Below are 26,604 nucleotides of genomic sequence, written 5' to 3'. Positions count from 1 at the left end.
AAGGTATGGGCACAGAAGTAGGGGGAAAATCAGAAGAGCACAATGTCATGAAATTCATGGGAAGAGAGGGCTATAAATCTATCCATCCTTCAAGAATAGAGATTCATTGAAGATAAGTTTATACCATTTATTTTCATATCATTCCCCTAGTACAGACACATGGCCCAGGGGTATGCACATAGAAGACATTCAAAAAAATGATTGTTTAAATACGTCACCATATCTACATATTTTAACAGATTGGTGCCCACACAGGAATGCTTTAATCCTGATAGTACCATGTGTGCACACATGTAGTAGTCTCTCTTGCTTCCTATTTTTAAGTGTCTCTCTTATAGAGTGAAAAACAAAATATATTTAAGCAGCATGAAATATTTCCAAAAATATACATCTAGCAAGCCAATAAATGGAATAATCATTTTTGTTTTAAATAATTTGCTGCTTTCTGACACAGTTAATTGCAATGGACTGAATGTTTGTGTCTCCCCCAAAACACACATGTTTAAATTCTAACCACTAATGTAATGGTATTAAGAGGTAGGCCTTCAAGAGGTAATTAGTGCATGAAGGTGGAGCCCTCATGATAGATTAGTACCATTTCTTTTCTTTTTTTTCAGAAATGGGATCTCATGCTCTCTCATGCTGTCACCCAGGCTGGAGTGTGGTTGCATAATCATATCTCACAGCCTCAAACTCCTTGGCTTAAGCTACCCTCCTGCTTCAACCTCCCAAGTAGCTAGGACTATAGGTCCTAGCCACCATGCTCAACTAATTTTTTTCATGTTTTCTTTCAAAGACAAGGTCTCACCATGTTGCCCAGCCGGTCTCAAACTCCTGACCTCAGGCAATCCTCTCGCCTCAGCCTGGTTAGTTCCCCTACAAAGGGACCACAGAGAGTTCTCGCAATCTCTTTTCATCATGTGACCATATAGCGAAAAGTCAGCTGTCTGCAGTCAGAAGAGGGACCTCACCAGAACTCGATCATGCTGGCACCCTGGTCTCAGACTTTCAGTCTTACAGCCTCTAGAACTGTAAGAAACAAATTTTTGTTGTTTAAGCCCAAACTTACTAAGACAGCACTACAGAGACACTTTAATAATGGCAAGAAGGCTTCTCCAGTAACCATTCCAGAACTGGGAACAAGCTAAGTTGTTATAAGAGCAGAATTGCTCCAAATTCCAACCAATTAGATAAAGGCCTACGCTGCAATGCCAATGTTATAACTATATCTTTGAAAACTCTATTTACATCAAAATATTTTTCCCCATCTATTTTCATAAGTTCTTACAATAAAAATAGATCTGTAATCCAGCCCTATCAATGATATACATTTTGTACACATAGTAAAAATACAAAAACAAAAGAGGAAGGCAACATTCCTTTTTTTAGAGAGGACATAAAGCAGTGAGAACTTAGGCAGTGCATCTCCATTTGGATGAATTAGTGGTTTAATTTACCCAGAAATAAGTCAGTTAGATAACTTTTTCAAAGAGTAGGAAAAAAGTTAGGTATACAATTCCTAAAAAGTACATCTTCAATCAGTTTCTTCATGTTTCTAGAAGATATTTCACAATCTACTTTCTTATTTTAATTTTATTCTGTTGCTCAGAATTTCAGATTAGATTTTCCAAGATTTTCTTTTGTTCTATTTATAGAAAGAAAGGGTGAAGTAACCTTTATTAACTTCAGTCAATAGCCACCCTAAAGTATCCTAAGGGCTCAGAAATCTCAATCTCCAATTGAGATTCTTTGTGGACATATGGAGAATTGAGCCATCCTAATCAGGAATGACTAAAAGGTAAAATACAAAATTAAAAAAGCTTTTAGAAAATAACAGGAGAAAATCTAGATGACCTTGGGTTTAGTTATGACTTTTTGGGTGAAACACCAAAAGCATGATCTAGGAAAGAAAAATGGATAAGTTGGACTTTAGTGAAAGTAAAAATTTCCACTCTAGGAAAGTCACTATAGAAACAAAATGAACACAAGCTAAAGACAGATAAAAATAGTTTCAAAACATTTACCTGATAAAATAATTTTATCCAAGATATAAAACGAACCCTTAAAACTCAACAGTAATGAAACAAATGGCCCAGGTAAAAAGTGGGCAAAAGATCTGAACAGACCCTTCGTTAAGAAGATATACAAATGGCAAATAAGCATATGAAAAGATGCTCAAAGTCATATGTCACAAGGAAATTTGAAATTAAAACAACAATGAGATACCACTGCACACCTATTAAAATGGCCAAAATTCAAAGCACGGACACCAAATACAGGTGAGGATGTGACAGGAACTCTTCTTCATTGCTGGATACAAAATGCTACTGCCATTGTGGAAGACAACTTGATAGTTTCTTACAAAGCTAAACATAAAAAGTTTTGCTATAAAATCCAACAATTTTGGCTCTTGGTATTTACTCAAAACTTATGTTTACACAAAAACCTGTGCATAAATGTTTTTGGCAGTTTTTGGCAGTTTATTCTCAACTGCCAAAACTTGGAAGCAACAAAGATGTCCTTTGATAGGTGAATGAATAAACAATCCATACAGTGTACATCCACACAATGGAATATTAATTATTTAGTGAAAAGAAATGAGCTATTAAGCCATGAAAAGACAAGGAAGAACCTAAAATATATATTAGTAAGTGAAAGAAGCCAAACACTATATACTATGTGATTCCAACTATATGACATTTTAGAAAGGCAAGACTATAAAGACAGCAGAAAGAATACTGGTTGCCAAGGGTTTGGGGAGAAGGAAATGAGGAATGGAGAGAGGTAAATAGGTAGAGAAAAAAATTTTTAGGGCAGTGAAATTATTCTGTATTATTCTACAACAGTGGATACATGGCATTACATGTTTGTCAAAATTCATATAAAGTATAAAATATAAAGGGTAAGCCCTAATGTAAACTATGGACCATAGTTAATAATAATGTATCAATATCAGTTCATCAATTGTAATAAAGATACCACATCAATGCAAGATGTTAATAATAGGAGAAATGGTGGGCGGAGTAGAGGAAGCCTATGGAAATTCACTGTACTTTCAGCTCAATTATTTTGTGAACTAAAACTGCCCTAAAAATTGTTTGTTAATTAAAAAATAATTAATTCAAAATAATCTCAATGGATAATTAAATACTAGATTAGATATAGCTAAAAGAAAATTAGTAAACTATAAAATAGATCTTTGAAATTGCCCAGAATATAACACAAAGATACAAAACTATAAAAACATTAAAAGAAAGGATTTAAGAGGTAAGATAGAATAAGAAAGTCTACCACATACACCCTATTTAAGCATAAGCAAAGAGAATGTGGATGCGGAGAGATAGGAACACTCCTATACTTCTGGTGGGACAGCAAACTAGTACAACCTCTGTGAAAAGTAATATGGGGATACCTCAAAGAGCTACAAGTAGAACTACTATTTGATCCAGGGATATTGAATTAGTTTCAATATTTAAAAAATAAAACATTTGTACCCCCTTAATATTTTGAAATAAAAAATACTCCTATAAACATTTTATATATATATGTAAAATATATATATAATATATATGCTAAGAAATTCCCAGAATTGATTAAATATATGAATCTTAAAATTCAGGTAATACAAAATATTTTGAAACAGGGTATTTAAAAAATTCACACATAAACACATAGTAGTAAAATTTTGGAAGACCAAAGTTAAAGAATGAACCTTAAAACTGTCTTTCAGAAAGAAAAGAGATGAAAATTAGATTGAGAGCACACTCATAACCATCCACAATGCCACACAGAAAGATCATGATATAACAGTTTCAAAAACTGAATTAATATAATTCTCAATGCTAGAAAAAATATCAATATATATTTGCCTGATGGAAAACTGATCAAGATTTTTATACACAAAAAATAATTTCATGTAATATATATTTTTAAATCTCATTAGCATAAATAAAGAAGAATCAGTTTAACAAAATTTTTAGCTAGTTGCAAAATATCAACAAAAAATAGCTGAAATGATGTTCTTTTTAATAATAAGACATAATTTATGCAATTTAGCTAGGTTGATATCAATTGGAAAGAAAAGTTTAGTAGAATGGATGATTAAAACACTTTAAACCAAAAATGTCATGTCTTGTACATATCAAGATTCAGTCTAAAAAATAGTTAAATGACAATAAAATCATAAAATAAAAATATAGACTTTAATATTACTTAGTGTCAAACAATATAGAAAATGAAACTGATTGTTAAAATAATCTTGAAGCACAGTAAAGTTTAAGAAGAATTTATGTGGAGAAATTTAACAATCAAGTTAAATTTCAAGTAAAACCAAACTTGAAAAAAAACTAATGAAATTGATAAAGATTTATGTTAAAAGTATCTATATCTAAAGAAAAAAAAATGGCTTTGAAGTTTATTCTGTCATAAATTGTAATGAAAAACTGTGACTATATACACTATGACCAAAGAGAGCACAAACTTAGCATAGAAAGCGGGATGTGAAAAATGAGCAAAGTGTTATATAAAGATGAGAGAGAGACTCTAAAATAGGTTATAAGATATTAAAAATCTATAGGAAATTTGAAATGTGGGCAAAGGATTTTATTTAGGCCTTTGAAACCAACAGTTCACCTGAGTAAAATCATCATTATAGGAAAGAAATGGAAACAAATATAAAAATACATTACAGATCCATAATTTTCTATATAAAAAGAAAATTCAAATATATTATGTTTGTATTATAGATTTCTTCATATTTTTATATTAGTTTTATACAGTAAAATGTAGTAAAGGAAGGGAAATGCAGAGAAATGCAGCCTGCTCTGTGATTTGGAAATGTGAGCTCTAGGTAGGCAAGAAACACAAATCCAATAACTGCAAGTAACTAAATAATTCATAGTTTGTGGAGATTTAATTAAAGCAACAATAATTACAACTATTGGAAAGAAAGAATGAGCTATGTTACCAAAAAAACATTGTAGCGAAGTTACAAAATGTAAACAAAAAGAAAACAACTCACATTTCAAACAGATGTTGAAGGGAAATGTTTGGGAATGAAATGAATGGCTGACCAAACACCGGATCTCTTCACTTTATCAAATCATTCATATAATAAGGAGGGAGGTGGAGACTCTGCATTTTAAAAGGGAGGTAAAGATTTCTTAATAAATGCATTACTTTTTCAGGAATTACTTAAATGTATGACTATAGATATGAGCTCAGGCCAAAAAAATATATAATTCTTTTTTATGTATACATGGAAAAACATATTAAATGCACAAATATCAATTCACAATATTCTTCTGTGCCTACCTTCTTGTAATCATAAAAGTTTATGGATATATTTTTCCAGCAGTGGAGATGGTGAGTAGGAAAGTGTTCTGGTGAAGAAAGTAGTCTAAGAGATTTATTTTATGTTTAAAGCGATAGAATGTCATAGTCTCGCTAGAAGTCCTCTCTAAAGACATGAGGTGAAAAAGGACATCAGGAGACAACTTGGGGAGCAGGGGGAATACTATCTGCATAAGCCGTATAAGCAGGAAGCCAGGAATAGCCAAGAAAAGGCTATTTGTGCCTGGTACATAGCAAGAAGCCACAGACTGTTGGCTGAGAGAAGACAACAGGGTTAAAAAAAAAAAAATGTGACTAGATCAGACTTTTAACAATAAATGATTAAGGAGCCCTAATAAACCTAAGTAAATCAGACACCAAAGATAGTCTTGGGAATCATGTAAAAGCAAACATAAACTAGTATTTAGCACATGCTGAAAGCCATACAGTTCACAGTATGCTAACCAAAGATGGGAGGTTTAAATTTTGTGTAAAATGGAAAATGCATATTTTAAATAGTGAAAATGAGGAATTACCAAAGTTCACTTAATGTCCACGCGTGTGCGCATACACACATATCTCCCCAAATTTAAAATGCTTTTCCATTAATTATATGTAAAGTTTTATGAATTTGTCTTCATAGCATGAGGTCAATGCTCATTTAAGACCTTTTTTTCCCAAAAGTTTTAGCTGTGTTTTAATTTGCTTTTAGTTTCCCTGAAGTCAATTCACCACGGCTTCTCATATGAGTGTATCCAATGAATATATTTCAGACACTTAACATTCTTCACATTTCCAAAATAAATATAAAACATTAATTTAATCAAGAAAGTCAAGATATCTATGAACTAAAACATATTTTAAAAAAAGATTGGGTTGCCAATTTATTAGAAGAGAGAAACTGTTTATTGAGACAAATTTGATTTTGACAAATATCTCAAATTAAAGTATGTAAGGTATTTTCATTTTCCAAAGGCAAAGGCCCAAAGTACAGAGAACAAAATTATTACATTAAACTTTGGCCACCTTCAGCAAAATTACAGTGACACATTAAAAGTAAAAGTAAAGTGTTGAAAATATCCTCAAAATATGTAGAAGCCATCATGCAATATAACCTGTTATAAACCTTGTTTGAAAGTTTTAAAATTGAGACTTGATTATTAGGCAAATATTGATTTTCAGCAAATTATCTTTCAACAAATTTGTCATTTGTAAAATTGACTTTCTCAGAATTAATATTTTTCTTTCCCAGGAAGCTGACTTAAAATAATATTGTCACTTTCTCCCTCTCTATGCTCTAGCCCTATGAGAGCATGTTCCTTCAACCCCTCATGCTCCTTTCCGTGAGTCTTCCTTGGATAATGTTTCATTTATCAGAGCACTTTCACTCTCCCTCACTGTTCGCCTAATGAAATCCTATTTATTGTCAGCCAGATGCCAGCTTCAGAAAACATTCTCCTAGGCCCAGAATAGATAACACTGAGTGTGCACACACATACTTGGTTTGAATATTTGACTAATATGTGTGATAGATAGATTGTTTTTCAAGCAAATATTTATCACCCTCTCCCTTTATCCAGAGGATATTTCTCTGCTCTCTTAATGTTGGGCGTGGTCATGTGAATTGTTAAAGCTAATGGAATGTGGGTTATTTCCGAGCCAAGGCCTTAAGAAGCATCCACCTGCTTTAGCCTGTTGTCTTGTTCTTGCTCTTCTGTCATTTACTATGGGAAGAATGTGCACTGGAAAGCCAGAGAAGGAGAAATGCACAGAGCAGAACTGCATCCAATCTGCATTCTGTAGTCAAGCGGAGCAGAGTCAGAGCCAACCCAGGAAGCTGTAAGTGAAAAAAATAATGATTTGGTGTTAAACCTCTCAGTTTGGGTGTGAGTTGTTAACAGCAGTATAATAGCAATAGCTAATAACTATAATGATTTTTTCCCCCAACTATACTGAAATAATTCCTGAATAAGTGAATAAACACATGAAAAATAGAAATAACATAATTCACATACTATAGCCTAAATAAGTAAAATAAAACACAAATCACTCTTTTGAAGGTGACTATGCAGTAATTTAAAATGGGTGTAATGAACACTATCTGGGTGATGTGCACACTTATAACTCTGACTCACGCATAACAAAATTAATACATGTAACCAAAAACATTGGTACATCCGTAATATCTTGAAATAAAAAAAAACGCTGCTTTTAATTGCTTTCAATGTTAACTTTTAATACAATATTTTATGAAATTCAGAAAAACGATACAGGTCATTATAAAAAGCCACTCTCTACAGAGAATTCCAAAAAGCCGTACTTTTAAAATCCCACAAAATAAACCACTTCCACACAAAAATTATTAATATTCCAAAGAGATATGTATGTAGATAGATAAATAGATATAAAAATAAGAATAATTTTATAAATAATAGGATTATATTAGTTATTTTAAAATTAAAATATTATAATTTTACTTGACTTGAGCAGAAAGGAAGATTTTAAAGTGAAACAGAAGGAAATGTTGAACTCCATAAAATATCCTGTCATCTAAAAATATAGTCCTCTTAATTTAAAAGAGATATTATAAAAATTAAGAGGATGAAATCATGTTTTTATTTTATATATTTCAAATGTGGATAGTATACTTTGACTTTCTCTTATAAAATATCAGATATCTGATGCTCTCACATTATCATCAAAAATTTTCCCATCCTGATTTTTCTTAGTTTCATGATTATTGATATTTATTGAATTTACATTCCATTGTGTAACCATTTTCCTCACAGATGCTTAGACATAAGTAAATTCAATACTTACCAACAGTTCTTTTTCAAGGACTTCATCATTGAGTTCTTTATTTAGATTAATCCTTCATCTGAATTTCCTTCAGATGGCAGCCATGAATGCATTATTACATGAGCTCTTCCATGCTTGAGAATGTATATCAATAGTCTCTAACCTTAAATGATATATATCCTAATTGTCTTATGTCATTGAATGTCTCTGTTTAAAAATCTAAGGCCAACTGGACTTTTTTCCCCTTTATAGGTCTCTAGATATTTCCTACTTGAAGAATCCTTGATTTTTCACTTAAATTGCAATAACTTACATAGAAATACATTAATATTGTCATTGATTATTCTAAATCAATACTTCCTGGAATTTAATTTTTCTTTTTTATAAATAAATTTAATTCTTCCTTCATTTCAAGAATTTTTTCATATTGTTGCCTTGAATATATATGTAATTTTTTCGTTTGTCAAGTTTCTCAAAAAATTTCCAATGACATAAAAAAATGCTTATATTAAAATTGTAGGTAAAACATGGTTATAAAACTGATATGAGAGAAGACATTCATTTTTATAGAGAAAAACAAAAAGCAAAAAGAGATTGTGTAAAATATATATTGAAATGATTCAATGTTTATACTGTTTTCATGGATGATTTGTGTTTATCTCTCTCTCCAATACACATTTTCTTGTTTGTTCCTTTTTCTAATAATGAGATTTTGATGCTCCAAAATAAAACAAAATAGAACACAACTTATAGTCAGATTGGTTGGGTGTCAAAATTCAGCTCAAGCATTTATTAAATGATCTTGGGAAAGTTTCACAGATTCTTTGAGAGTCAGTTTTCTCATCTTAAAGCTAAGAATAGTAAGAACTATTCCACAGGGTCATATGAGTTAAATGAGATAATGTACTTACCCAGTATCAGAAAATAATAAATATCCAATATAATACATCACCTTTATTATGTTTATAATATCTCCATTGCTGCCATCACAGTCCAAGTAATCTTTACTATTTCTTTCAGTACTCATATTCAGCAAGTTATTCTCCATACAGTAAGCCATAATGTTCTTACAAAAATAAAAATAATTTGTCATTCCCCTCCTTATGAAGTCAATAAAATCAATTTTGTGAACAAGGGTATAAAATATTCATGTATTTGCTTTTCTCACTAATTACTCCTGCAAACACATGTGACTATAACCAAGGGGCTCCAAATCTCCCTCTTAAGCTTCTTCTGGCCCTCATTTTCAAGAACCTTAAGCATTTATTCAAAACAAATTAGTCTCTCCCGAGACTGGAACTTTATGATCAGAGAGTAAATTGGAACAATTATTCTGGGAAGGAATTTGGCAATAATTCCCAAAATGTGCACACAGTCTTTGATCAAGTCTATCTCAGAATTCATTCCTATATTAATATATAGGAAGCATATAAATACAAGTATTGTATGTATAAAGCTATATGTGCTATAAAGCTAAAGAATATTGTTTGCTTCATTTTTATTAGTAGAAAGTCTAAAAACAATAATATTTATCAACTGGGTGATAATCAAATAAATTATGCTACACCCTAAACTCTACTAAAAGCATGCTATCCCAAAACCAAATGAGATAGAGGGTTGGATGGGACTTCCAAATTTAAAATGATACATTAAAGTCATCTTCCTCCATGTCCCTTCACTGAAATCCTCAACATCTAATGAAAGGAGTATAAAACATAGACATTTCTCCAATTCTGATAACTCCAAGAGACCAAAACACTCACATAAACAAGTAAGGCTATTAAATGGTGAAGACTAAAAGGGATGTAGGAAGATGTAGGGAGACAATGTCTACTGCTGCAGATCTATGCAAACCCTGGCAGATTTACTTCATAAGTAATAGTTCATAATGGGATACAAAATCACCAGTGCTTCATTTGCAAGAACAAAAGTAGGGTGAGCTGGAAGGCAGTACAATCCATTTAGCAAGCATGGTGCATATCGTGCATATTTGGAAAGGTGGAGCTCAAAGGAAACACACAGTTAAGCCGTATTGACCAGATACGCTCCATTAGTGTGACAGGGTGTAATGTGGAGCTAGACTCCATTATTTTTCTTTTTTTCTCACTGCCCACAACTTCTAAGTCTCTCCCCTCCCTCATTCCTTACACCCCACATCTGGGCAAGCTGATAAAAAAGACTGGTAGTCCCTCCTTTGGCACTGGAATTAAATCCAAACAGAGCCAATCCCTGCCTGTGTACAGGAACTCTCACCCCAGACATCCCCCGACCACAGTAAGAGCCAGTCTCCTTTCTTTGCTCTTTCAAGCCATTTTCACCTGCCAAGAGGCTTGCCCTCAATTTTCCCAGAGACCTCAATTATGTAAATAATAAACTTTTTCACATCCTCATGTGTGTGTGGCTTCATCAGCCTGGATATCATAACCAAATTTTGGGTCAGGGTCCATCTGCCTCTCAGCTGACCATACAACAGGGACAGGAGATGGAATTGCCATTATGGACAAAGTAGCCATGTGGACCAGCCATGTTGACAGCAAGAAAATAAAGGCTAAATAACCTCACTCACACACTCAACTCTGCAATGTCAGAAGAATTACCAATACACTAGTACATGTACCTGATCACTTTCCTCTCTGCTTCGCCCTCATTATTAATTATATCACTATTTTTATAAATTTAATAATTCCCAAAGGAATGCCAAAAGGATCAATGTGAAGACACTATAAGACGAAGGAGGAAAGAAACAAGAGACACGAATAGCCAAAGAAGAAAGCTCACCAGAAAATGTTCATCATAAAACAGAAGAAAATTTTGACCAAATGTATCTCCATAAATTTAAAAAATCAGGAAATAAACTGTCTCCATAACAAAGAGTAAAATCACAGATGCAATCTCTCAGGACTGGTATGAGGGGCAGTAGAAGAACATAAAATTTAAGGTGGCAGAGCTCAGTAAAAAGGTAGAAAAGAACAAATGAAATCACAGAAATAAAATACATAGTTGAAGGGGCTCAGACAATCATGGACACCACTGAAAACAGAGTAAAGAACATAAAAGACGGATCAGAAAAGGTAAATAAAGTAAAACGGAAATAAACAAATCATGATGGTGACTACAAAAGAAATGTTAAGGAAGAAAAGCCCAAAAGAGACCTCTTATATGCATATTTCATTCCCAAATAAAAAACCAGAATAGTGTACAAATCAAATATATAAAAGATAGAATTTAAATACAATAATTATAATAAGAAAATTCTTCAATCAATAGATTGAAAAGGCACTCCATGCCACAAAAAAGATTGACACAGTGATCAACATTGAAACATACACCAATAAAGACTTTGGATATCCAGATACATAGATCCAGCTACCCAAGACGGGAAAAAATGTCAGCATGGCCTTTCATTCTAGAGTAGCATTCAATGCTATTGAAACAATAGCTACAAAATCCTAAAGGAAAGTGTGACTCCAAAATTTGGTCATTCTCATATGTGGGTAACATTCAGACAATCTATTTTTCATGAACTTGTCTTGAAGAAGGGCTTGCATTTCTATCAGCTAACAAAATGATGAAGAAACTCTAAAAAACAAAAACCTGGCAGTGATCACTTAGTCTTTTTTACTGTAGGTCTCATCTTAAATGAGGAGTTTAGGATTACAGAAGTGATGTTGATTGTTATGAATTTTGAAGATATAGACATCTTATAATTAACAAATTTTAAAAATGGTACTTAGAAAGAGACAAGTAGAAGTTTAAGTAGGCTGATTTTATCATCTCTAATGTCTGGCTTTTAAATTAATATATATAGTGCTAAAGTGGTATTAATAATAAAAGTATCTGTATATTAATTTAACTCCTTGAAGTTAAATACTGAGAAAGTAATAAAATTTACTTGAATCAAGTGTAGAAGGGAGGGAGAGAAGGAAGAAAAATTAAAATAACCAATTATGCTATTAATCACAGTAGGGAGTAAATAGATACTATATAAAGGAAAGAGATTTAAGTGATTAATAAGAAGCAGTGCTTCTCAAGCTATCTATGATGAAGAACCAGGTTTTCTTCTCCTTTTAAATTTCCAATCAGTCACAGACTGATACTTTTACTAAATTATACAATAGAAGTTAAGTACCAAAGGTGATGCTTCTGGTTATGTTGGCTGAAGAAGGTAATAGATTGTTCCCAGCCCACCCCCCACAACACACACACACACACAAAAGTATAAAGCTGGACAAGATTGTCAAAATAGCCATTTGAAGCTCTGGAAAGTGATGAAAGACAGATAACAAATTGCAAAGTGTTTATTCTAGAAAAACTGTTTGAGCTGTAGATAGGAACAGCAGGACTCTCTGGCTGTATTGCCCAGATATGTTCATGTCCCTATTCCTAGTTCTGTTGATGAGAATAGTAGTTTCACCAGCCCAAGACCCAAATCAAGAGTCTTGGTGTCAGAGGGGTAAGAATTGGCTACACTTTGAATGTGCCTCCCAGCTGACACACAGGTGGGTAGACATAGATTCACATGAAAAGGTGCTCAGCATTATTAGTCTTTCAAAAAATGCAAATCAAACCACACTGTGATACCACAGCACACTCAATGGAAGGGCTAAAGTAGAACAGACTGACAATACAAAAAGTGGATATGAATATGGAGAAAGTAGAACCTCCTACATTGTTGGTTGGAATATAAATAGTATACCCACTCTGGAAAAGTTTGAGCATCTTCTTAACAGAAAGTTGAATGTACACTTACCACAGGACCCAGAAATCTTACTCCTAGGTATGTAACCAAGAGAAATAAAAACTTTTATGTGAATATTCATAACAGTATTATTAATAATAGCTAGCTACTGGAAAAATACCCAAATGTCCATCAACTGGTGAATGGATAAATAAAATATCTATACAATGAAATACAATTCAAAAATAAAAAGAAATAACAAATACATGCTACAAAACAAATAAAATTCAAAATTAATAGGCTAAGTAAAGAAAACTAGATACATAACACTTCATGCTGTATGATACAGTTTATATGAAATATCTAAAAAGACAAAACCATACAGAAGAAAGGCAGACCAGTACTTGCCTTCAGCTGGGTATGGAAGCATGGGTTGACTACAAATGGGCACAACAGATGTTTTTGGTTCATGGAAGTATTCTAAACCTGGATTGTGAACAAGCTTGCAAAACTGAATAAATTTACTAAAACAGTAGGTGGATTGTATGATATGGTCAGTTGTATGGTAAATTATACCTCAGTACAAAATAAAAATTACCAAAACAAAAGATATACTAAGTACAAACCCATGTTCTATTGTTAGACTCAAAAGACATAAAATTATATTTTAATAAATACAATCTAAAAACATAAACAATAAAAATCAGAAATAGAATAACAAAACTGTACATATTGTTTATTTTTACATGCATGCAAGTAATATAAAGAAAAAATTGCTATTATACACTAGTTTGTTAGTTATTTTATAATTATAACAAAACAAAAAGTTATAACAGTATAGTGATTCTTCATATTAAATGAACACTTTAAGCAAACACCATACTTATATTTGATGTGATAAATGAGTGTGCTTCTTGGTTGTTAACTCATGTAGGTTGGATTGACAATAATGCTATTCATAATGGATAATATATAACTAAAGTCTTCTTATGTACTACTTACTCATACTTTTAGCAGAGAAGCCAGTGTTGAAAGTTCTACTGACTTGAATGAAAGAAGATATTTTATTTTAAAGCCATATTAGAAATTCATAGAATTCATTTTTACTTCTGTAAGAAATGAGGTAAGTGATGTCACATAACATTTAAAATTATTTATGTTTTCTTTATTTTATAATGTTTAAGCGAATTGGAAATATTTTTACATGTGTGTTTTTTATAGAATTTTTTATTTATTATTTATTTTAAAAATTCCTCTCCAACCCTTTATAAGTAGTTATTCCAGCTATATATAATGTAAAAGTTAAATTTTAAAAAGTGCCTTAAACATGGAACAGCACAATAAATACCAACCAGTGTAAAAACACCCAAAAGCTGGTCCCCAGTGATACAATAAATGATTTTCAACTAGCAGTTGCAGCTGGTTGTGAATACTGCAGTCCTTCTTCCTTTTTAAAAATAAGGATGAGAACATATTTCAGATGAGGGAGGCACTGTTTTTCTCAAATGCTGAGTACTAAAGCTCTTTAGGGTATCACTTAAGAAGTAAAAAATGGGAAAAATACTTTGGCCAAGGCATTTAACTATGTAAGAATAATACAGTTGGCATTTAAAATTATTATTAAATAGTTTAGGAATCTTGTAAAATAATAGCAAATATTTATTTAAATATATAAAGTCAGGAGACTAATGCTACCATGTCGCCTGTGCTTACATTTGGATGGGCGAACACCTTTATGGGACTCGTTTTTAATTTACAGTATGGATGATGCTGAAATATAGTTAGATTAGTTCCATTTATGATACATAATAAGGATAAAGTGGGTGTAAATTTGCTAAATATATTAAAACAAGCCATAGAGGTGATTTCTTCCTTGCTTGACTATTTTAATTTTTTTTTTTTTTTTTTGAATTTACACATGTACTACCCAGGTATAGAACATATCCTGATTTCATAAGAAAGATGATTCTATTTGGAACAATAGTATTTCTGGTGCAAAGTTTGAATTCTCTTAATGTCAGAATTCATTACTCTTTTTTTGAATTTAAAAATCTAGTGATAAAAACACCTATTTAGGCCGGGCGCGTTGGCTCACGCCTGTAATCCTAGCACTCTGGGAGGCCAAGGTGGGTGGATTGTTTGAGCTCAGGAGTTAGAGACCAGCCTGAGCAAGAGTGAGACCCTGTCTCTACTAAAGAAAAAATAGAAAGAAATTATATGGACAGCTAAAAATATATATAGAAATATTAGCCGGGCATGGTGGCACATGCCTGTAGTCCCAGCTACTCGGGAGGCTGAGGCAGTAGGATCACTTAAGCCCAGGAGTTTGAGGTTGCTGTGAGCTAGGCTGATGCCACGGCACTCACTCCAGCCCTGGCAACTGGACTCTGTCTCAAAAAAAAAAAAAAACACCTATTTAAAAATCCTTAAAATTGCGTTTGCTGTCAGAGTCTTTTCTGTTTCCATACAAAGTGTAGAATTATTTTTTCTAGATCTGCAAAAAATGATGTTGGTATTTTAATGGGGATTGCATTGAATCTGTAGATCACTTTGGGTAAGATAGACATTTTAACAATGTTGCTTCTGCTGATCCATGAGCATAATATGGTTTTCCATCTGTTTATGTCCTCTGCTATTTCCTTCCTCAGTGTTTCATAGTTCTCCCTATTAGAGGTCTTTTACCTCCTTAGTTAATATATTCCTAGGTATTTTATTTTCTTTGTTGCTATTGTGAAGACTAATGGCCAACAAGCATATGAAAAATGTTCAACATCTCTAATCATCAGGGAAATGCAGATCAAAACAACAATGAGATATCACTTATCTCCAATGAGAATGCCCTTTATCAAAAAGTCCCAAAACAATAAATGTTGGAATGGATGTGGAGAGATAGGAGCACTCATATGCTGCCGATGGGACTGCAAACTAGTACAACCTGTGTGGAAATTGATATGTAGATACCTCAAACAGATGCAAGTAGAACTACCATTTGATCCAGCAATCCCATTACTGGGCATCTACCCAAAAGAACAAAAGACATTCTATAAAAAAGACATCTGCACTAGAATGTTTATAGCAGCACAATTCACAATTGCAAAGATGTAGAAACAACCCAATTGCCCATAAATACATGAGGGGATTAATAAAATGTGGTGTATATATATACCATAGGGTTCTATTCAGCCACAAAAACAATGGTGGTCTATCTAGCACTTGTGTTATCTTGGGTAGAGTTAGAGTCCATTCTACTAAGTGAAGTATCACAATAATGGAAAAACAAGCACCACATGTACTCACCATCAAATTGATATTAACTGATCAACACCTAAGTGCACATATAGTAATAACATTCATCAGGTGTCGGGCAGATGGGAGTGGGGAGGAGGGGTTAGGTATATTCACACCTAATGGATGCGCTGTGCACCGTCTGGGGGATGGACATGCTTGAAACTCTGACTCGGGTGGGGCAAGGGCAATATATGCAACCTAAATATTTATACTCCTGTAATATGTTGAAATGAAAAAAATTAAAAAAATAAAATAAAAATTCTTAAAGTCCAAATAATGATTTTTGTCCACCTCAATTTGATAATGATTATGAATTTAGCACATCAAACAACACATGTTCACATTTATTTATTTTTTTAATTTCAGCTCATTATGGGGGTACAAAAGTTCAGGTTATATATATTGCCCATGCCCTCATCCCCCCGAGTCTGAGCTTCAAGCATGTCCATTCCCCAGGCAGTGCGCATTGTATTCATCAAGTAGGTATACACCCATCCCTTCCCCCCAGCCCCCACCTCTGTCCGATACCCAATTGGTATTATGCCCAAATGTGCACTTAGGTGATGATCAGGGAAACCAGTTTGCTGGTGAGTACATGTGGTGCTTATTTTTCCATTTTTGGGGTACTTCACTTAATAGAATGCGTTCCAACTCTCTCCAGGAGAACCAAAGAGATGCCATATCACCGTTATTTCTTATAGCTGAGTAATATTCCATAGTACACATATGCCACATTTTGCTAATCCATTCATCAATTGATGGGCATTTGGGTTGTTTCCACATCTTTGCAATTGTGAATTGTGCTGCTGCACATTCAGATGCAGGTGTCTTTTTTATAGAATGACTTTTGTTCTTCTGGGTAGATGCCCAATAATGGGATTGCTGGATCGAATGGCAGGTCGACTTGAATCTGCTTAAGGTATCTCCATATTGTTTTCCATAGGGGTTGCACTAGTTTACAGTCCCACCAGCAGTGTATGAGTGTTCCTGTCTCTCCGCATCCACGCCAACATGTATTGTTTTGGGACTAATGGCTAACAAACATATGAAAATGTTCAACATCTCTAATCATCAGGGAAATGCAAATCAAAACCACAATGAGATATCACTTAACTCCAGTGAGAATGGCCTTTATCAAAAAGTCACATTTATTTTTAATTTACTTTGATGGTCTTTTTTTTTTAAAAAAGATACTTGGCTGCTTTTGTACAGAAGATACTACTTGCTACGTGCTTTTTTGTAGGCTGCTCTGCAAATATTTTAGTCAAGCTTGCCTCAAGCTATATGAAGATATATATATTTTATAATATATTTTGTTATATAATATCAACTATGCTTTCCAAAATTTTCTGTGTGCTGAAAAAAAAAGGTGAAAAAAGTGATCCTTGCACTTTTGTTGAGAGCTACAAAGATGCCATAATTTTCTGTGGCATCTAACTCTCCACCAGAGTTAATAAAACAGATTAGAAAATAAAAATCAAAATAAGGAAATAATGAGATAGAAAGAAATATATATTGGAGTATTTGTAGGTAAAGCATCACTAGAAAATAAAAATATATCTTATTCCTATGGAGGATTTAAAAGATAAAATGAAGACATTATTACGGAGTACTTAATTTTGTTTATTTTGAAAAATATGTTCATAATAAATAAATCAAACATTAATGAAAGGAAAAAATGAAAAGCAAATAGTCTTCCCACAACCAACCTCAGTCCTCGAGACCCTGCCAGAAGCAATCCTTGCAACAGTTTGTATTATTCCAGAAATGTTTTACATAAATGTAAGAAACTAAATGTGTGTGTATGTATGTGTGTGTATATATGTCTGTGTGCACACACATGTACCCGCACGCGTAAATGATTTAAACACATACAGATAAACACTTTCATTAATTTCATTAGCTTTGTACCTGAGTTGTTAATCATATATCTTGGAGATAGTTTCCTTTCTCCACTTAGAAATATACTTCATTCTTTCTGTTTTGCTTTGCTTTAATTTTATTTTTGTGAACAGATAATAGAGGCAATATTTTAAAATTTAAAAGTTGCAAAAATTATAAAGCATAAAGTTAGCTCCTTGTTCTTTGGCCACTTAGTCTTATTGATTTACAACAACCATGTGAACAATTTCTTTATTATCTTTCCAGAGGTTTGCCAGATACTACATTTAATTACAAGGACGTATAACTATCCCCCAGCACACACACAAGCACACACACACACACACACACACACACACACACACACACTAAAAGTTGCATATCATAACACCTGATCTGTACTATTAAAAAAAAATTTGCCTTGGAGATTATTCCATTTCAGTATATATAGAGCTACTTCATATTTTTTTACAACTGCATGATGTTCCATGATATATATGTAACCACACATTATTTATCCAGCCCCTTTTGATGAAAATTTAGTTTCCCATATTGCTATTATACAGAAGGCTACAGTGCAAATATATGACAGAGCATCTTAAGAATACATATTGGTTATACTCCTAGAAGTTGAATTGCTGGAACAAAGGCAATTTTTATAATATCAAATTGCTTTTGACAGTTGCTATACAAATTTACATTTCGGCCAGAAAAGTACAAGGACGTTTCTTTCCCTACAGCCTTTACAACATAGTCTAAAATTATTTTGCTTCTTTTCTAACCTAATAGAGTTTTTAAAGTCTTACTTCCTCTTGGCTTTGTTTTGCACTTCTCTTTTTTAAAGAGGGAGGCTGAGTATCTTTTCATGTTTTTAGGTTGATTGCTTTTCCATTTCCATGAACTCTCTTCCTATACTTTTCCCATATTTCTATTGGACTTTTCATCATTTTTCTTGTTGGTTTAGTGGAAATATATATGGAGATAGTTTTATGTATCTCTATAACTGCATATATTTTTTCAAGTGTCATGTATTTTTGACTTTATTTACTGTATTTTTTCCAATCACATATTTTTATGTATGAAATTTGCCAACCTTTTTTATGGCTTTTGCCTTGGTTTTGGATTAATAATCTGAAATTTAACTTGTAATCAAATGTGTTATAGGAATCCATATTCCCCAGATAATCAGCCAATTATATCAATACCATCTTTGGAGTAATTCATTTTAATATAAATTTGAAATGTCAATTTTATTATATCCTAAGTTCCCAGATGTATTGAGGACTGTCTCTCTGTTTCTATTTTATTCTTTTGACATTTTAGTCCTTACATGAGCCAATACCACATTTATTTATTCTGGCTGAATAGTACTTAATATCTGGTAAAACTAAACCCTTTATTATATTTTGAGAATTTTCTTGATTTTTCTTACGTTCTGTATTTTTCCAGAAGAATTTTTAAGTTGATTCACATAGTTGAAAAAATCATTGATAGATATAGAGATTGGTACAGACATAATACCTGTAGATAATGATGGGGGGCCTTGAATTACATTTATTAATTAACTTTGGAAGCATTGAAGATTTTCTGCTATTGGATATTTCTATCCATGAATAAGATATTCCTTTCATTTTTTAAAAATCTACATTTATGTACAAAAAAAGTATTTTAAAAATTCTTGCTTATTCTGAGTTTGTCTTTTTGGTGTCATTTTAAATATTTTTCCTATCATATTTTCTAATTAATTGCTTGCTATTTATTTGCAAATCATCAATGTCACATTATTAGATTCTTTTTTTTTTTTTTTTTGAGACAGAGTGTCACTTTGTTGCCCAGGCTAGAGTGAGTGCCGTGGCATCAGCCTCGCTCACAGCAACCTCAAACTCCTGGGCTTAAGCGATCCTACTGCCTCAGCCTCCCGAGTAGCTGGGACTACAGGCATGTGCCACCATGCCCGGCTAATTTTTTCTATATATATTTTTAGTTGTTCAGATAGTTTTTATTTCTATTTTTAGTAGAGACGGGGTCTCACTCAGGCTGGTCTCGAACTCCTGACCTCGAGCGATCCACCTGCCTCGGCCTCCCAGAGGGCTAGGATTACAGGCGTGAGCCACCGCGCCCGGCCTAGATTCATTTTTAATCGTACTTATTATTATTATTATTTTTAGTGGTAGTAGGAGTAGCAGTTAATGGTAATCTTTACTTTTTTCTTTACTGTTTTCTGGTGTGTGTGTGTGTGTGTGTGTGTGTGTGTGTGTGTATCTCTGTGTGTGTGTGTATGTGTATATAATATACATATATATATTATATACACAGGGTTCCTCTTTGGCTTAAGAATTATTCGAGAGATTTAAAAAGTTTATTGTGCTTTTGTTTGTGTTTGGGTATTATTTATTTCTACTTTAATTATATTATGCATATTGTTTGTACAATTCTTATTTTGAAATCTATGGATAATTTTGTGGGTCTTAATAAATGAATATTTTAGTGAATGATCTTGGAGAAGCTGAAAAGAAGGTACATTTCTTGTTTTCAGGTTTAAATTATTGGGTATGCTCTTTAGGCCTTCTGCATTCTTGCCTCATTTTGTTCATATGATTTGGAACATACTGAAAAAGTGTTTACTACTGTTTTTTAAAAAATCATTTTCCTTTTCATTCCTGATTTTCTTGCACATGAATATTGATTGCATGTTAGTCAGTGCATAGATATTTTAAATTTTAGAATTCACTGCGGATAGTACTCTTTAGCAATATAAACTTCTTTGTCTCTTTTAACACTCCTTTTCTTAAACTCAGTCTTTTCTGATAAAAGCAATAAAGTCCATGCCTCCTTTTTGGTAATTATCTTCTATGACTCTGATCTATTTTTATGTTTTATCATTCATTTTTGCATCTATATGTATACATATTTTATGATACCCTCTGAGAATCTTTTTCCTTTTAAGGATGAGTTTCACCTATTTTTACACATTGGTATAAATATTTCTAGTCCTAGAGAATTATTTTATGCCATACTTTCTGTGTCTATTGCTTCTTTCTAAGTCTTTTCCAGTAAGGAATAAATTTTTATCTTTGGGTTCCTTTTTATTTCTCCTGAGATTTTTTTTTAAATTTCAAAATATCACAGGGGTACAAATGTTTTGGTTACATGAACTGCTTTTGTACAGTCTGGGACAAAGTTATAAGTGTGTCCATCACCCAGATAGTGTGCATTGTACCCATTAGATGTGAATTTACCCATTCCCCCTTCCCCTCTCCTGCCTGCTTGATTTCTGCTGAATTTTACTACCATATGTGCACATGAGTGTTGATCTATAAGTTTCAATTTAGTAGTGGGTACATATGGTTTTTGTTCTTTCATTTTTGTGATATTTCACCTAAAAGGATGGTCTCTAGTTCCATTCAGGTCATTACAAAAGGTATTAGTTTATCATTTTTTATGGCTGAATAGTACTCCATGGTAAACATATACCACGTTTTATTAATCCACTCATGTATTGATAGGCACTCTGGGGTATTTACACATCTTTGCAGTTGTGAATTGCACTGCTGTAAACATTCAAATGCGAGTGTCTTTTTTAAATAAAATGTCTTTTTATTTCCCTTTGGGCAAATACCCAGTAGTGGGATTGCTGGATCAAATGGTAGTTCTACTTTTAGCTCCTTGAAGTATGTCCATACTACTTTCCATAGAGGTTGTACTAGTTTGCAGTCCCACCAACAGTGTATGTGTTCCTTTCTCTCCGCATACACAGCAGCATTTGTTGTTTTGGGGTTTTTGATAGAAGCCATTCTCACTGGAGTTAGGTGATCTATATCTCAATGTGGTTCCAATTTTCATTTCTCTGATGATTAGAGACAGTGAGCATTTTTCCATATGCTTATTGGCCATTAGTCTATCTTCTTTTTCAAAGCTTCTGTTCTGTCTTTTGCCCATTTTTTAATGGAGTTTTTTGATGTTTTCTTTCTGATTTCCTTGAGTTCTTTGTAGATTCTTGTTATTAGCCCTTTATTGGATGTACAGCATGCAAATATTTTCTCCCGTTCTGTAGGTTGTCTATATGTTCTATTGACTGTTTCCTTGGCTGTGCAGAAGCTTTTTAATTTAATCAAGTTCCATTTTGTTCTGATTACTTTTACCTTCATATCATTGCTACTCAAAGGATAAGCTGTGCACTAGTACTGGCCTGCAAACTATTGATTATTGGTCCATACTGAGATAAGTGCAAACAATGAGAATGTGCTTTTTCTTTCTTTTTTTTGAAACAGAGTCTTGCTCTGTTGCCAGGCCAGAGTGCTGTGGCATCACCCTAGCTGCCAGCAACCTCAAATACCTGGGCTCAAACCATCCTCCCACCTCGGCCTCCCGAGTAGCTAGGACCACAGGTATGTGCCATCACACTTGGCTAATTTTTTCTATTTTTAGTTGTCTGGCTAATTTCTTTCTATTTTTTTAGTAGAGACAGGGTCTAACTCTTACTGAGGCTGGTCTCAAACTCCTGACCTCAAGTGATCCTCCTGCCTCGGCCTCCCAGAGTGCTAGGATTACAGGTGTGAGCCACCACACCCAGCCCAAGAATATGCTTTTAAAACTTATAGGATTTGACATTGAGGCAACATCCAAGCATGTGATCTGTTGACAAATGTCAGTGAACTGGATAGCAAAGGCCAGTTGGGACATTACTATGCTCATATGATAAGTGACAGGTAGAAAGGCATTCATACTAGTTGTGGTCATAGAAATATGATATAATGCATAATATTTTAAGGTTAATTCATCAATAGTAATTGGTGTATAAATAAACTGAAACAAACGTAAGAATTCTCAATAAAAAGTAGAAAGTTAGAACATAATTTCTCCAAACAGTTATTGCATATTTTATAATTAAACACTTACCAATGAAGTAGGTGATGATATTGGTATTGCACATCTGCAAAAAGTCACTACCAAACAATCTATACATTTGATACAACATTTAAATTTTATTTTTAATAACAAATTTTCACATATAGGAAACTCACATAATCATTCCTTTTATTGAAAGATTATTTATTTATTTATTTTTAATTTCAAAATATTAAAGGGAGTACAAATTTTTTTTTTACCTACGTACTGTATATTATGTTTAAGTCAAGGCTTTTGGTGTGTCTGTCACCAGAATACTGTTCATTGTACCCAACAGGTAAGTTTTTATCCCACACCTCTTCTCTCACGCTCCTCCCTCCTTGGTTTCCGATATCCTTTATATCTCTTTGTGCCTGTGTGAAGTACCCACTGTTGAGCTCCCACTTATTAGTGAGAATATATGGTATTTGGTTTTCCATTCCTGAGATAATACAAATAGAATAAGGGTCTCCAGCTCCATCCAAGTTGCTACAAATAACATTATTTCTTTTTATGGCTGAGTAGTACTTTATGGTGTGTGTGCGTGTGCACGCATGTATTTATATATAAAAAACATTTTCTTTGTCCATCTGTGAATGATGAACACTTAGGTTGATTCCATATCATTGCAATTATGAATTGTGCTGTGAAAACCATTTGGGTTTAGGTGTCTTTTTGATAAAATGACTTTGTTCCCTTTGGATAGATGCTGAGCAGTGGGATTGCTGGACTGAATGGTAAGTCTACATTTATTTCCATATGTCTATCTTCTTTTGAAAATGTTCTCTTCCTGTCTTTTGTTCAGTTTTTAAAAGGGTTGTTTGATTTTTTCTTGCTGATTTGTTTGATTTCTTTGGCTATACCTGCTTTCTTTTGGTTTCCATTTGCATGGAACAGTTTTTTCATTCCTTTACCTTGAGTTTGTGTCTGTGGGATAATGTGTTTCCTGGAGATAGCAGATCCATGGGAGGTGTTTTTTCATCCATTCAGCCAGCCCATGTCTTCCAAGTGGGGCATTCAGACCATTCATGTTGAGTATTAATATTAATATGTGGGATCCTGTTCTGTACATCATGTTGGATGATACTTTATTGTTTTATCTCTTGTGCTATTGTTTTATATGAGCTGTGAACTTTAACTTTTAGGTGTTTTTAAACCGGTTGGCATTTATTGTGCTGTTCCATCCTTAAGGCACTTTTTAAAATTTAACTTTTACATTACATATAGTTGGATAACTACTGATAAAGGGCTGGAGAGCAATTTTTAAAATAAGTAATAAATAAATACAAATTCTATAAAAAATATTTCCAATTCACTTAAATATTATAAAATAAAAAAACATAAATAATTTTAAATGTTATATGACATCACTCACCTGATTTCCTACAGAAGTAAAAATGAAAACTATGAATTTCTAACGTGGCTTTAAAATATCTTCTTTCATTCAAGTCAATAGAACTTTCAACAGCAGCTTCTCTGCTAAAACTATGAGTAAATACTACATAGGAAGAGTTTAGTTATAAATTATCCATTATTAGTAGCATTATTGTCAATCCAACCTACATGAGTTAACAATCAAAAAGCCCACACATTTATCACGTCAAATATAAGTATGGTGTTTGCTTAAAGTGTTCATTTAATACGGAGAATCACTATACTGTTATAACTTTTTGTTTTGTTCTAATTATAAAATAACTAACATATTAGTGTATAATGACAATTTTTTCTTTATATTACTTGCATGCATGTAAAAATAAACAATATGTACAGTTTTGTTATTCTTTCCTGATTTTTGTTGTTTGTTTTTTAGATTGTATTTATTAAAATATAATTTTATGTCTTTTGAGTCTAACAATAGAACAGGGGTTTGTATTTAGTATATCTCTTTTTTTTTGGTAATTTTTATTTTGTACTGAGATATAATTTACCATACAGTTGATCATATCTTACAATCCACCTACTGTAAATGTACTACTGGTCAATGATGTTTTAGTAAATTTACACAGTTTTGCAAGCATCCTCACAATCCAGGATTAGAATACTTCCATGAACCAAAAACATTCCCTTATGCCCATCTGTAGTCAACCCATGTTTCCATTCCCAGCTCCAGGCAAGTACTGGTTTGCTTTTCTTCTGTATGGTTTTGTCTTTTTAGACATTTCATATAAACTGTACCATAGAACATGAAGGGTTTTGTACCTAGCTTTTTTTACTTAGCCTATTAATTTTGAATTTTATTTGTGTTGTAGCATGTATTGGTTATTTCTTTTTATTTTTGAATTATATTTTATTGTATAGATATATTATATTTTATTTATCCATTCACCAATTGATGGGCATTGGATATTTTCCAGTGGTTAGCTATTATGAATAATACTGCTATGAATATTCACATAAAAGTTTTTATTTCTCTTCGGTACATACCTAGCAGTAAGATTTCTGGATCCTACAGTAAGTGTACATTAAACTTTCTATTAAGAAGACACACAAACTTTTCCAGAGTGGGTATACCATTTATATTCCAACCAACAACGTATGAGGTCCTACTTTCTCCATATTCGTACCGGCCTTTTATATCGTCAGTCTTTTCTACATTGCCCTTCTAGTGAGCATGCAGTGGTATCTCATCGTGGTTTGATTTGCATTTTTTGGAAAACTAATAATGTTGAGCACCTTTTCATATGAATCGATGTCTATCAAGCTGTGTGTCAGCTGGGAGGCACATTCAAAGTTTAGCCAGTGCTGACCCCTCTGACACCAGGACTCTTGATTCAGGTCTTGGGCTGGTGAAACTACTATTCTCATGAACAGAGCTAGGGACAGGGACATGAACATATCTGGGCAATACAGCCAGAGATTCCTGCTGTTCCTATCTGAAGCTCTAATAGTTTTTCTAGAATAAACACTTTGCAATTTGTTATCTATCTTTCATCACTTTCCAGAGCTTTGTATGTCTATTTTGACAATCTTGTCCAATTTCATACTTTTTCTTTTGTATGTGGGGGACAATCTGCTACCTTCTTCATATTAACATAGCCAGAAGCATCACCTTTGGTACTTAACTTCTATTGTCTATTTTTGTAAAAGTATCAGTCTGTGATGGATTGGAAATTTGAGAGGATAAGAAAACCTGGTTCTTTATCATAGATAGCTTGAGAAGCACTGCTTCTTATTAATCACTTAAATCTCTTTGCTTTGTATAGTATCTATTTACTCCCTACTGTGATTAATAGCATAATTGGTTATTTTAATTTTTCTTCCTTCTCTCCCTCCCTTCTACACTTAAGTAAATTATATTATTTTCTCAGTATTTAACTTCAAGGATTTAAATTAATGTACAGATACTTTTATTATTAATACCACTTTAGCAACTATAAATATTAATTTTAAACCCAGACATTAGAGATAAAATCAGCCTCCTTAAACTTCTACTTGTCTCTTTCTAAGTTCCATTTTTAAAATTTGTTAATTATAAGATGTCTATTTCAACATTCATAACATTCACAATCACTTCTATAATCCTAAGCTCCTCATTTAAGGTGAGAACTACAGTAAAAAAGACTCAGTGATCACTGTCAGGTTTTTGTTTTTTAGAGTTTCTTCATCATTTTGTTAGCTGATAGAAATGCCAAGCCCTTCTTCAAGAGGATCTCATGAAAAATAGATTGTCTGAATGTTACCCACATATGACAATCACCAAATTTTGGGGTCGCACCTTCCTTTAGGATTTTGCAGGCATT

At 32.9% G+C, this 26,604-nt stretch overlaps 1 long non-coding RNA gene across 1 annotated transcript; it reads right to left on the bottom strand.

The window, feature by feature from the left end:
* Positions 1-860: 860 nt before the first annotated feature.
* On the bottom strand, positions 861-7,205 carry LOC123648407. Its single transcript, XR_006738619.1, has 3 exons — positions 7,014-7,205; positions 5,021-5,133; positions 861-1,029 (listed from the first exon to the last, which is right to left on the bottom strand). It is a non-coding gene; the product is annotated as an uncharacterized LOC123648407 (long non-coding RNA).
* Between the last annotated feature and the right edge of the window lie 19,399 nt (positions 7,206-26,604).

The sequence above is a fragment of the Lemur catta genome, chromosome 12 (assembly GCF_020740605.2).
Source record: "Lemur catta isolate mLemCat1 chromosome 12, mLemCat1.pri, whole genome shotgun sequence".
NCBI lineage: Eukaryota > Metazoa > Chordata > Mammalia > Primates > Lemuridae > Lemur > Lemur catta.
This window is presented reverse-complemented; position numbering and strand designations above follow the sequence as displayed.